Source organism: Pteropus alecto, unplaced genomic scaffold (genome assembly GCF_000325575.1).
Source record: "Pteropus alecto unplaced genomic scaffold, ASM32557v1 scaffold33, whole genome shotgun sequence".
Lineage (NCBI taxonomy): Eukaryota > Metazoa > Chordata > Mammalia > Chiroptera > Pteropodidae > Pteropus > Pteropus alecto.
Window position 1 is genome coordinate 5,224,898 of NW_006435762.1, and position 12,296 is coordinate 5,237,193.

Sequence of the window (12,296 nt, forward strand, 5' to 3'; positions counted from 1 at the left end):
ATATATAATATATATATATATTACTGCACCAAAGAACATCAGAAAATATGGTGTTTTTCAAGTACACCTGAAACCTTTACCAAAATTGATCATGGCTCAATCATAAGTTAAGCCACAACAAATTTCATATTTTATAAGGAAATACAGAGAGCTAAGAAAAGCCAAGTTAAACTTGAAGAAGAACAAAGCTAGCGGACTTTAACAGTCGGATAGGGAGAATTATAAAGCTATAATAACTAAGTCATTATGGTTTTGATACAAGAATAAATGATTAAACCATTCAAATAAAATAAAAAGTACAGAAATAGACCCATCCATAAATTGTCATTTAAGAATGACTCTACCATGCAATGGAGGAAATGATGGTCTCTTTAATAAATGGTGCTTGAAAAAAGAAAAAAAAATGAAAGAAAAAATAAATGGTGTTTGATTAAGTCAAATGAAAAAAAAATGAATTTAACTCCTACCTTACATAATACACAAAAGTTAATTCCAAATGCATTGCAAAACTAAATATAAAAAGTAAAGGCTTTAGGAGAAAACATGAGATATTTTTGTGAGTTTGAGGTAAACAAAGATTTCTTAAGAAGGACATAAAAATAATAAATTGGATTGTTATAGGTAATAACTCCTGTTCATCAAAACGTACCATGAAGAAAATGAAATGGCAATTCATGGAGTCGGAGAAAATATTTATAATACTTATACTGTACATGGCCTCATATCAAGAATATATAAAGCACTCTATAAATCAATATGAAAATGGTATAACCCAGTAGACATGTCACAAGAGAGGATCTCCAAATGGCCAGTAAGCTTATGAAAAGTTATGACCTTCATTAGTCATCAAGGGAATGCAAATTGAAACCTCAGGTTGATATAACAGAAAGCCATCAGAATGACTACAATTAAAAAGATAGGCAAAGTAGTTACCCATTATGTTTGAGAGCATATGAAAGAGCAAGTGTTGACAAGTATATGGAATAACTGGAACTCTTACATACTGCTGATATGAATGCAAATTGATACAACCACTTTGAAAAACTGTTTGGCAGTATCTACTTCCTCCCATACTCTACATCTGGGCAAGTTTATTCTCTATATGCCCATACATATGCTCAACAAAATACATGGACAAGAATGTTTTCAGTAGCACTATTAATAACAAAAAAACATTGACAATATTCTAAATATCCATCAACAGTAGAAAAGATAAATAAATAGTAGTATATTTATACCATGGAAAATATTATAGGACAGTGGGAATAAATGAACTGCAATTACGAGCAACCAACTACCTGGAAGAATTTCACAAATAAAATGTTGAGTGAAAAAAGCCAGGTACAAAAGTATACTGTTTTATTTAAATAAAGTATATGGTTTATTTAAATAAAGGTCAAGGTAGGCAAAACTAATTTGCAGTGTTATTAAAAGTCAGAATAGTAGTTACCCTTGAAAGGGTGAAATGGACCAGTTCCTGGGTTTACTGGTATCACCATTTCTTGAACTGAGAGCTGGTTACACAAGTGTGTGTTCTCTTGGTAAAAAAAAAAAAAAAATATTGAGTTGTACATTTACAATTTGTGTATTTCATTAAAGGTATGTTGTACATCAATAAAAGAGTTACATTAAGAATATCACAGGTCAGGACAGATTGCAATTTCAGATACCAAAAACTTTGAGTTTATCTAGAGTCAGACTTTCCTAAACACGTCTTCTATTCCCCTACGTACAATCTCTGTATAATCTGAAAATAAGAGTGATAAGGCAGGAAAAGAATTGACAGTAAGGTGTTTGTCTACACAACTCTCCAGGAAGGCAAAGCTACACAAAATAAATGAAATGCAGTTCACACAAGTGACTTAGAAATTATTTGGCTTGTGTGTATGGTGGGTAAAATGGAAGAGATTTTCTGCCTGTGTTTGTTTCTGAAGGCCCCAGAGAGCCGAAACAACCGGAATTGGACATGAAGAAGCAAGTTTAAATAGTTCCTCTCTCCATTCCTCCATTCCAACATTAGAAGAAATGGGGCCTCAAGAGCTCACTCAATAAATTCTGCTATAAAAATAAATCTTTATCTTTCTCTGCCCTCACTTTACATCTATACCAGCATAGATGTAAATAAAGGTCTCTCTTGGTATGAATTTCCTAGACTGAAGCAGTGTTAAGCCTAGAGGAAGAGATGAATCAGGCTCCCGGAAGGAGTTTTTCAAACTATACCTCCCTCCCCCCATATCCTAACTCCATCCCATTATTTTTGAGAGCATATGAAAGATCTGGAAGAATGAAAAGCTATTGAGAATTAGGGAGATGGAGATATAAGTTTAAAACAGAGGTAGTGACTACTTGCTATTAGAAGATAAGAACAAGGCCAGATGACTGACTGGTTTAGTGTAGGTACTAGTTGAACAAATTCTGTGATAACAGAGTAACATGAAGGTTCAGGGAAGGGAGAATCTCTGGGAGGAAAATGAGAAGAAATGGTAACTACATAAAAAGATAAATCTATGAACTGCAGATCATCCTTTCTTTTCTATATACAAGAAATTGCCAATGAATGTATGGGTAACATTTGAAGGGATTTGGTACATAGGCAGAAATGTTTAAATTAATAAATGGTGTCATTTTGAATGTACGGCAAGTGTTGCTCGTCAGTCTCATAATGGTCCTCATGTTTAACATGATGTTCCCTTCACTGTTAACTACATTAGTAAGTATAAAAGATGGAAGAATTGACAGGTCTGAACTTTTGAGTCTTTAACTAAGCCTTGCCCGCAGTACCTAAGGAGATTTGCATACCTTCTATGTATTCTTTCCTCCATTGTCCTCTTTCTCCAAGTAGGGACCTAGGGACTCAAAACACACACACACACACACACACACACACACACACACACACACACTCATCTCCCTCAAGTAGAGACCAGATATCTTAGGCTGAGAGCTGATGGTGAAGGCCATGGGATCATTGCAATTCTTTTTTACTTCTAGCTTTATTGATAGACATATATTACAAGATGATTACCACAGCAAGGTTAGTTAACACCTCAATTGATTCATATAATTATCATTTCTTTTTTGTGGTGAGAACATTTAAGATATACTCTCTTAGCCACTTCCAAGTATATAATATAATATTGTTAACTACAGTCACTATGCTGAATATTAGATCCTCAGAATTATTCATCTTATAACTGAAAGTTTGTACCCTTTTAACCAACATCTTCCTACTTCCCCCACCCACCATTCAAACTCATAGATACAAAAAACAATGGTGGCAATCCTTTTTTCCTACAACTTAAATTTAGGTTTCCAAATGTCTGTTCAAGAGGGATATAAGGATATAAAGTAGTTATGCCATAGTTTTGCTCCTTATACTTTCAAGTTAACAAAATTGAGCTTAATTCTAATGCATTAAATGCATACTTTTCTTTAGAAGCAGGTAAAAATACCATGTCCTCTCAAGCTATAACTTAGGTGATCTTTAAAGAGAGCATTGAATTCTTCTTCTTGAATCATCCTGACTAATAGAAATTTAAGTAGTAACTGGTGGGAGAACACTGAAGCACTCACGCATGTGAAATCAAATGAACATCCATAATGTGGAATTTCCTAAGGAAAGTTATTCTAGCAGAGAAACACAGGCGCAGGTTGAGTACCAATAATTTTTAAACTAACATGTGGAGCTATCATTCTAATAAGGAAAAGTTGCCTGAAGAAAGCAAGACTAACATTTTCAAATCCATATTTTCAAACATTTTAAAAACACCAGAGTTATTTACAGTTATTTACAGTTCCTTTCCTCTGTTGAAGGGAATTTAATCTTTCTTAATTTGATACCCTATATTAATGCTTACTCTTGAAAGGCACACGTATAACTTATTTAAGTAAATTTTAAGTAGATAAATCTTATTTTAACTTTAATAAATATTATTTATTTATTAAGATTTAACTTATAATTTGTTAATGTTTTAGCATTCATTTATTGTGATTTAATATGTCTTATTTAAGTAAATAGCCAAATAGAACAACTAATACATCTATTAAAAGGAACTGAAATCAAGAGCTCTCATATCTATTAGCAATTTCCATTTCTATTCTGTGATTATAATACTAGTCTTCCCAAAATATTTCTTTTTAAATGATCTACTTAAAACCACATAAATTTTCCACTTGTCATACAATTCTAGGTTGAAATGTGACTTTAGCTTTAGCATCAACTCCTTAAGATTCTAAAACCTGTGTCATCAGTTCAATTACCTTTCAAAATTGACTAAAATTTGTGAAATATTAGCGTTTCAAATACACAAATTCTAAATGTGTATAATGGATATACATAAGTATATATATATGTATAACAAATCATATAATATGTAGGCATATTTACCCCTTAAGGCATTCTAAAATGTAGAGGTAAAGCTGAATCTTTGCCATCACACTTATTTTACAACAGTTTTCCCATCGTATAGAGAATTTGGAATGGCCACTGGGTTCTCAGTGTCCTCATTTACATAATGTGGTTAATGATGATATCTACCTCATGTTATTGTTGAAAAGAGTAATTAAAGGTTGCTTGATAATAGTAAGTGTTTGAAAAATGATAACTGGTATACTACTGTTATTGTCATTTTTATTATTGTATTGTTCAGCAATTTTTAAAAGTTAGACAATTCGAAAAATGCTCCTCCTATTGGATACCTGGCTCATGCTCATTCATCATGTATATTTTGAAATTTAGTCAGAGCTGTGATAAGTTATAGCCTCTCCTTCAGTGATTTTTAAGCTAGACTGCTATAATATTTTATTTTATTAACATCCCTGAAAAAATTCAACGAGACTTCACACTGCAAAATGTTACAAGTTGAATGTTACTTTCCAGGAAGATGACTCAATATATTTTACCCTAGTTGAGAGACAATATTCTGAGCTCCCTGTTGTAAAAGGATTTAAAAACCCTTGAGCATATGGTGTTTGTATGGCTTTTGTTACCATAGCCTACCATTGTTGGGGTACCTAGTCATCTATTTTCAACTGATGTGTCATATAAAAGAAAAAAAAAAGAAATTGCATTTAAATTCTATGCAGAGAAATGTGGCTTTAGTCATTGTGTGTCTTAATTAGGAAATATTCTCCTGCAGTAAAGAATAAACTATGGGCTTATGCCTGGAGATCATTTTAAAGTTCTATAACTCATGATTACGATTCATGTTCATTTGTTTTCTTTTAAGTTGTAATCAATTTCCAATGTGCTAGTTTCACTGCTCAGAAGATGAATAACTTTATGAATTTAGGGCAGTTTTTGTTATAAGTAGTTATTTTCCATTCTGAACAGTGGGGAAAAAAAAGAGGGTATTTTTCCTGAATGGCTTTTAAAATGATTTCTCTTTGGAAATATCTTTGAAAATGACCATATTGGAAGCTTTAGCCATTTGGTTATAATAACACTGATGAGGAACAGATTGAGCAGGTACTTCAATGAAAAGTCCACTTGGGAAACAAACAAACAAAATCTCAGTTCTATCTTGATTATGTACTTGTGTTACACTCCATGACCATTCATCAGTTTAGGCTGGTTGTATACACTTGAAAAAGAGGTTTAAAAATTATTTTAAAGCTCTCTGAAACACCACACAACAGTGTTGCCTCCAGTCGAATCTCTTTCTTCCATATCAGAATCAATATTTCATTCCTTTCTTAAATCAAGACAGTGAAGAAAACTATAGGCTGTGTACAGAATTAGGCAGTTGGAAGGATTCTAGCCCATCTCTTGCTTCTAGTGCATTTTTTTTCTTTTCTTCCTTTATTTACCTTTGCCTTTACCAAAATCCTCAAGCTCTTGTCATACATAAAGGAAAAAAAAAAAGACCCTGTAAAATGTTATTATTGTGTCCTAGTTGAAGTTATGTTTTCCATTTGGAGGAAATCAGTCCATTCAGCCTGAAATATTTAAAAGAGAGCACCTTTACAGTATTCGAGTTCTTATTGGTAAAATCGGAAAGATCCAAAGCCCTTTGGTGTGTTTAACATTATTAGCACATTAAATTTAATCATAAAAAATTAAATAAAAATATATATCAATAAAAAGTAAAATTTCAAGTATTTGTTTCAAATCAGTGGCTTACTAAAAATTGTAAACACTTTGCTGGTGTTACAAAAACTGAGGCCCTTACTGATACCTATAAATATTTTATGGACAAGGAATGTGAAATTTTAAACAAGCTTGACAGCTATTTTTCATTGTTTATGCTGAACCACCTTTGAATGGATACTTGTGAAAGACATTCATTCACTCACTCACTCACTCACTCACTCACTCATTCACTCACTCACTCACTCATTTATATACCAAACATCTCAGGGAACACATTTTATGCCAGATGTGATGTTAGAATACACACAGTTAAAGACACAATCTGTGTCTTAGAGAAAGAAAGGTCAGATTATCTCTCTACCCTACTCAGTGACATTCAGTATCTACAGTCTACAGTGAAATCACGAGTTAAGGAGACAACAGCCCATACCGCAAAGGATAATAAAAAATAATGATCTGGACTCTGAAAAAGTCATCACCTTTCAATTGACCAGAGGCAGATGTCTTCAAATTATCCACTTTATTAAGGAATACAAGTTAGTATAAAACAAAACAAAAACAAAAAATCTGTTACTAGGAAACCCAATAGAATCATGGGAATGGGATAGGGCGTGCACGTGTAAGGGACAGGGAACCACTTTGGAACACCCTCTCTAACTGCCCGCGGGAAAGGATTTTTTGGCTACTTACTAGGCTTATCCCTGTCCCTCAGGTGGGAGAGAAGAAAGGAGCTCTTGTTTTCCCCCAACTTACTCGAACCTTCCCCTGAAGCTCAGCCTCCTTTCTATGCAGCCAGTGAAAGCGAAAAGTTTTAACGGAGCAGCCCTGAATCTCCTCTTACCTCTGCAATTGTGGCTCAGCCCGGAGGGGACAGGGTGAAGCTCTGGACTCCTCCCAGTTGCAGCATCTGCCCACTCTGGGGTCCAAACGTCCCAATCTGAGGCCACGGTGGTCTGTGAGCTCGCAGGGCACCCAGGTTTGAAACGTCACAGTCCACGAAGCTCCGCCCCGCCCCTTCGCGCACGGCCCCGCCCACAAGCCTGCCGCCACTGCCCCTCTACCCCCAACCGTGACTTGTGACTAGTCTTTGCGGTGGCACCTGATTTTTCTTAAATCGTAAAAAAAAGTTTGTATATCTATCTCTATCTACCTCTATATAGATATCTATATATCTATATCTATATATTTCTGATTCTAAAAGTAATCTGATCGTTAAGAATAATTTGGAAAATACAAAAAGATGTACATGAAATAAAAATTGCCTGATGTATATCTTCGCAGTCTCTTTACTATGAATAGATTAAAAAATAAATCTTGCCTCTTCTCAACCACACAAATACACAGATCTGATATACATAAATACACTTTATAAAGTTTTATACATCTCTTTTTTAAAGAAAAGTATTTTTTAAACTTTTAACTAAAATACACATATGTAGCAGTTAAAATACTGTTTGTATATATTAAGAACATTCATGTCTCTTCTATACATTTTAGGAAGTAGAATATTATCAGTACATTTGAAGAAATGTACCTCGAAGGATTGCACTGTTCTAACTACTGTTATGAATTGTATGACAATCACTTGCTTTTCTTTATAGTTTAACAAATCATATATGTATCACTTTTATTGAAATAATGCACACATGCAGAAAAATAAATTAAGCTGCGAAAACAAGTTTAAAGAATTATCACAAAGTGAACCCAGCAGGGTCACCACTATCCAAATAAAAAAAGTAAAATATTCCTAACATCCCAGAAAGCTCCTCCTAATCAGTACCCTTTATCTAGTTTCCAAAAGTAATGACTATTGGCTTCTAACAGCATAGTTTAGTTTTATCTATTTTTGAAGTTCATAAAAATAGTCCAGTCATGATTTTACTGCTCTATATTGCTCTATCTTTTACAAAGTATCGTCAATGTGCTGACTATTTAAATTGGAAGTCTACTCTGCCTAATTCACTTAACACTATATATAGGGTGCAATTTGTGTGCCATATAAAATTCTGCTAAAAATTATTTCATTTCTGCATATTCTATTGGATGGATATACCATCATTTTGTTGGATGTATAAGTTCCTTTTAAAATTTTTAATTAATTAATTATTTTGGGGGGGCATTTTTTCCCAAGTGTAAGTACTTTAATGCATATCTTTTCGTGTACATCTCTGGGTTATTTCTTTAGGATTCTTCCTATAAATGGAATTTTTAAGTCAAAGAGCACTGACTTTTTTTTTTTTCAATTACAGTGGCATATAATATTATATTAGTCTCAGGTATACAACACAGTGATTAGACTTTTATATACATTATGAAGTGAACACCCCTATGAATCCATTACCCATCTGATACTATACATGGTTATTACAATATTACTGACCGTATTCTCTATGCTATGCTCTACATCCCTATGACTATTTTGTAACTACTGATTTGTCCCTCTTTATCTCCTACCCTCTTCATCCATTTCTCCACAACCCCCTCCAAAAGGCAACCATCAAAATGCTCTCTGTATCTATGAGCTTGTTTCTGTTTTGTTTCGCTTGTTCTCTAGATTCCACATATAAGTGAAATTATAAGGCATATGTCTTTCTCTAACTTACTCCACTTAGTACAATACCCTCTTGGTCTATCCATGCTGTTGCAGAAGGCAAGATTTCATTCTTTTTTTTTTATGTCTGTGTAATATTCCATTGTATATAGTACCATTTCTTCTTTATCCATTTATCCATTGATGGACACCTAGGTTGCCTCCATATCTTGGCTATTGTAAATAATGCTGCAATGAACACTTGGATGCACATGTCTCTTCAAAGTAGTGTTTTAGGTTTCTTCAATTAAATACCCAGAAGTGAGATTACTGTTTTCTTCTTTATCTGTTATAGCCTTTGTTCTAAAGTCTATTTTGTTTGGTATAAGTATCGTTACCACAGCTTTTTTCTTTTTTCCTTTTAATGAAATATCTTTTTTCATTCCTTTACTTTCAGGCTGTGTGTGTCTTTTGATCTGAAGTAAGTCTCTTATAGGCAACACATGTATGGGTCTTGTTTTCTTATCCATTCAGCCTTCCTATGGTTTTTAATTGGAGCATTTAATCCATTCACATTCACATTTAAAGTAATTGTTGATATGTGGTTATTGGCTTTTTATTATTCATATTTCTTATCTTTTTTTTCTTTTTTAAAGAAGTCCCTTTACCATTTCTTGTACTACTGGTTTGATGGTGATGAACTCCTTTAGCTTTTTCTTGTCTGAGAAGCTCTTTATCTGTTCTTCAATTCTAAATGCTACCCTTGCTGGGTAGAGTAATCTTGGTTGTAGATTCTTACTTTTCAACACTTTGACTATTTTATGCCAGTCCTGTCTGGCCTGCAAAGTTTCTGTTGAGGAATCAGCTGACTGTCTTCTGGGAGCTTCCTTGTTTTTTCTCTTGCTGCTTTTAAGATTTTCTTTGTCTTTAATCTTTAGCATTTTAATTATGATGTGTCTTGGTATGGACATCTTCAGGTTTATCTTGTTTGGGGGACTCTCTGTGCTTTCTGGGCTTATATGTCTATTTCCTTCATCAGGCTAGAAAAGATTTCTGTCATTACTTCCTTAAACAGGTTTTCAATTCCTTGCTCTCTCCTTTCTCCTTCTGGTACTCTTATGATAAGAATGTTGGTATGCTTAATGTTGTCCCAGAGACCCCTTAAACTATCCTCATTTTTTTTGGAATGTTTTACTTTTAGATATTCCAATTGAGTGTTTTTTGCTACTTTATCTTCTAAATTGCTGATTCACACCTCTGCTTTATCTAATCTACTGTTGATTCCCTTTAAAGTATTCTTTGGTTTAGTTATTTCATCCTTTATTTCTGACTGTTGTTTTTTTCTATGTTTTCTATCTCCATTTTTGTGTTTCTTATCTCTTTGTTGAAGTTCTCACTGAAGTTATTGAGCGTTCTTATAACTATTGTTTTGAACTCTGCATCTGATAGATTCTTTGTCTCCATTTTGTCTCCATTATGTTTTTCTGGAGCTTGGTTCTGTTCTTTCATTTGGAACATGTTTCTCTGTGTTCCCATTTTGGCTGCCTCCCTGTTTGTTTCTGTGTATTAGGTAGAGGTGCTATGTCTCCTACGCTTAGTAGACTGGCTTTATGCAATAGGTGTCCTGTGGGGCCCAGTGGTATAGTCTCCCTTGTCATCTAAGCCAGGTGCTCTAGGTGTATTTATTGTGTGAGTTTTTTGTGCCTTCCTGTTGTAGTTGACCTTTGGTTGCTGTTTGCACGTCAGTGGGAGAGATTGATCCTCAAACTGATTGGTCGTGAGGACTGGCTGTGACTGTAGTGGAGGAGCTGTGGTGCAGGGTCTGACCCTACATTCGCTTAAGCAAACTAGTGCCTACCAAGTTTGCCTTTTTTTTGGGGGAGGGGCGTGCTCTGTTGCAAGCCAAGGTCTGCCACTGACTGTACCCTAACTGGGCCCACTTTATATGAGGTACAACGTGATTTGCAGATGGTTGCCACTTGTGCTGGGCTAGGAGGTGCCTGGGAAAGGCTAAGCTGTGAACTGAGGCCAGCTGCTGCTAGTGCTGGGATTGGGGATGCTTAGCAAAAGGTACAGGGCATGGTGAGGCCAGATGCTGCTTGTTTGAGGATTGTGAGAGATTTTAGGAAAGTCCTCAGCCTGAGCCAAGACAGGCCATTTAAACGGAAGAGATACTGGAGGAGGTTTGGCTGGGCCCAAAAGTTGGCTGAGGAAGGGTATCAGGGAGACCCTGGTGTTAGCCAGGTTGATGGTGACTCAGATATTGTGCCTGCCTCCATCTCCACGCTGGGTTGGGGAAGGGCTCAACAAAGGAACAGTGGCTTCTGCCAGCATTGCTATCTGGAAGAAAGCTGTCCCTCCAGTCCTCTCCCTGAAGCCAGACAATTCAGTTCCTCCCTATATGTCCCTGATGCCTTTCAAGCTGCCACCCCAGTGCTGGAGCTCAGAGTGAGTGAGTCCATCAGCAGGTAAGTTTGTAAACGGGCACTTTAAGAGTAGTGCCTGGGAGTCTAGCAGCCCTCCCTTTCACTTAGTCACAATCTACCCTGGTTTTCACAGCCAGAAATTATGGGGACTTCTCTTCCCAGTACTGGAGCCCTGGGCTAGGAAGCCTGATGTTGTTCTGGGACTTTTCACTCCTCAGGGGGGACCCTTACAGCTGAGATATCTCTCCCATTTTTTAACTGCCACATGCGGGTGTGGGATTAGCTCATTCTGCATATCCATCCCTGCTGCCAGTGTTGTGGCTTTTGTATATTCTTAGTTATAGGACTTCTTTTCATCTAGACTTCAGACAGTTCTCAGTGATGATTGTTCTGTAGTTTAGTTGTAATTTTGATGTGGTCATGAGAAAGGAACGTACAGAGATTACCTACTGTGCCATCTTAACTGAAATTGAGCACTAACTTTTTAATGGTCCAGTATCTCACTGTCATATTGCTTTACTAAAAAGTCATGCCAATTTATATAGTCCTGTTGGTGGCATGTGATGAAATCTCATTTCGACTTCCTCAACATTAAAATTTATTTTCATCTTCATTAATTTGATAGGTGGAAAATGTTTTCCTATTAATGTATACATTTGCATTCCCTTGATTACAAGTAAGGTTTATTACACATGTCTATTATTAATTTATATTTCTCTTATTAGAATTTATTTATATTTTTTCCCAGTCTCCTCAGGTTTGACATGGGTTTCTCCATGAGTAGGCAGCTTGCTCTGCTAGGGTCCTTTAGGTTAACATGGATAAATGAATAGTGGTTCTTAAGTCAACAAGTGGGCTAAATCGCAGGGCTATCATAGAATCTCTTTAGGATTTTTTAATACCCATTAAAACCCCTGCCCCTCCCATAGGTGGCAGGATTGTGCTGGATAATTTCAATTTCATTACCAGCAGTAACTAAGTGAGATAAGTCAAGTTCTAATACTTACTTTTATATTACAGCTAAAGAAAATGAGGCTGAGTCTATAAATAATTTGTTCAGGTTGCTAAACGGAGAGTTGAACCTGTATCTTCCCACTTAGGTGTTTACTTTGATAGTCTTGAGCTGAGAGTTTTTCCTGTCATCACAGATTAAATAGTTAAGGTTTTGTTTTTTATGGACTCTGTATATCTGAGACACAAAGCAAGAGTTTGCAGAACAGGGCAAAAGAGTAAGTAGTTGCTGGAGAGT

The 12,296-nt window shown here is 35.4% G+C and overlaps 2 protein-coding genes across 7 annotated transcripts in view; one reads left to right on the plus strand and one right to left on the minus strand.

The window, feature by feature from the left end:
- SPATA16 (spermatogenesis associated 16) overlaps positions 1-7,087 on the minus strand; it is a 223,248-nt gene extending 216,161 nt beyond the window's left edge. For all 3 annotated transcript variants that reach the window (XM_015588523.2, XM_006910842.3, XM_015588522.2), the window contains exon 1: positions 6,933-7,087. The gene's annotated coding sequence lies outside the window, so the exon portion shown is untranslated. The remainder of the gene's footprint in view (positions 1-6,932) is intronic.
- NLGN1 (neuroligin 1) overlaps positions 1-12,296 on the plus strand; it is a 957,767-nt gene that overhangs the window by 22,557 nt on the left and 922,914 nt on the right. The window lies entirely within an intron of this gene.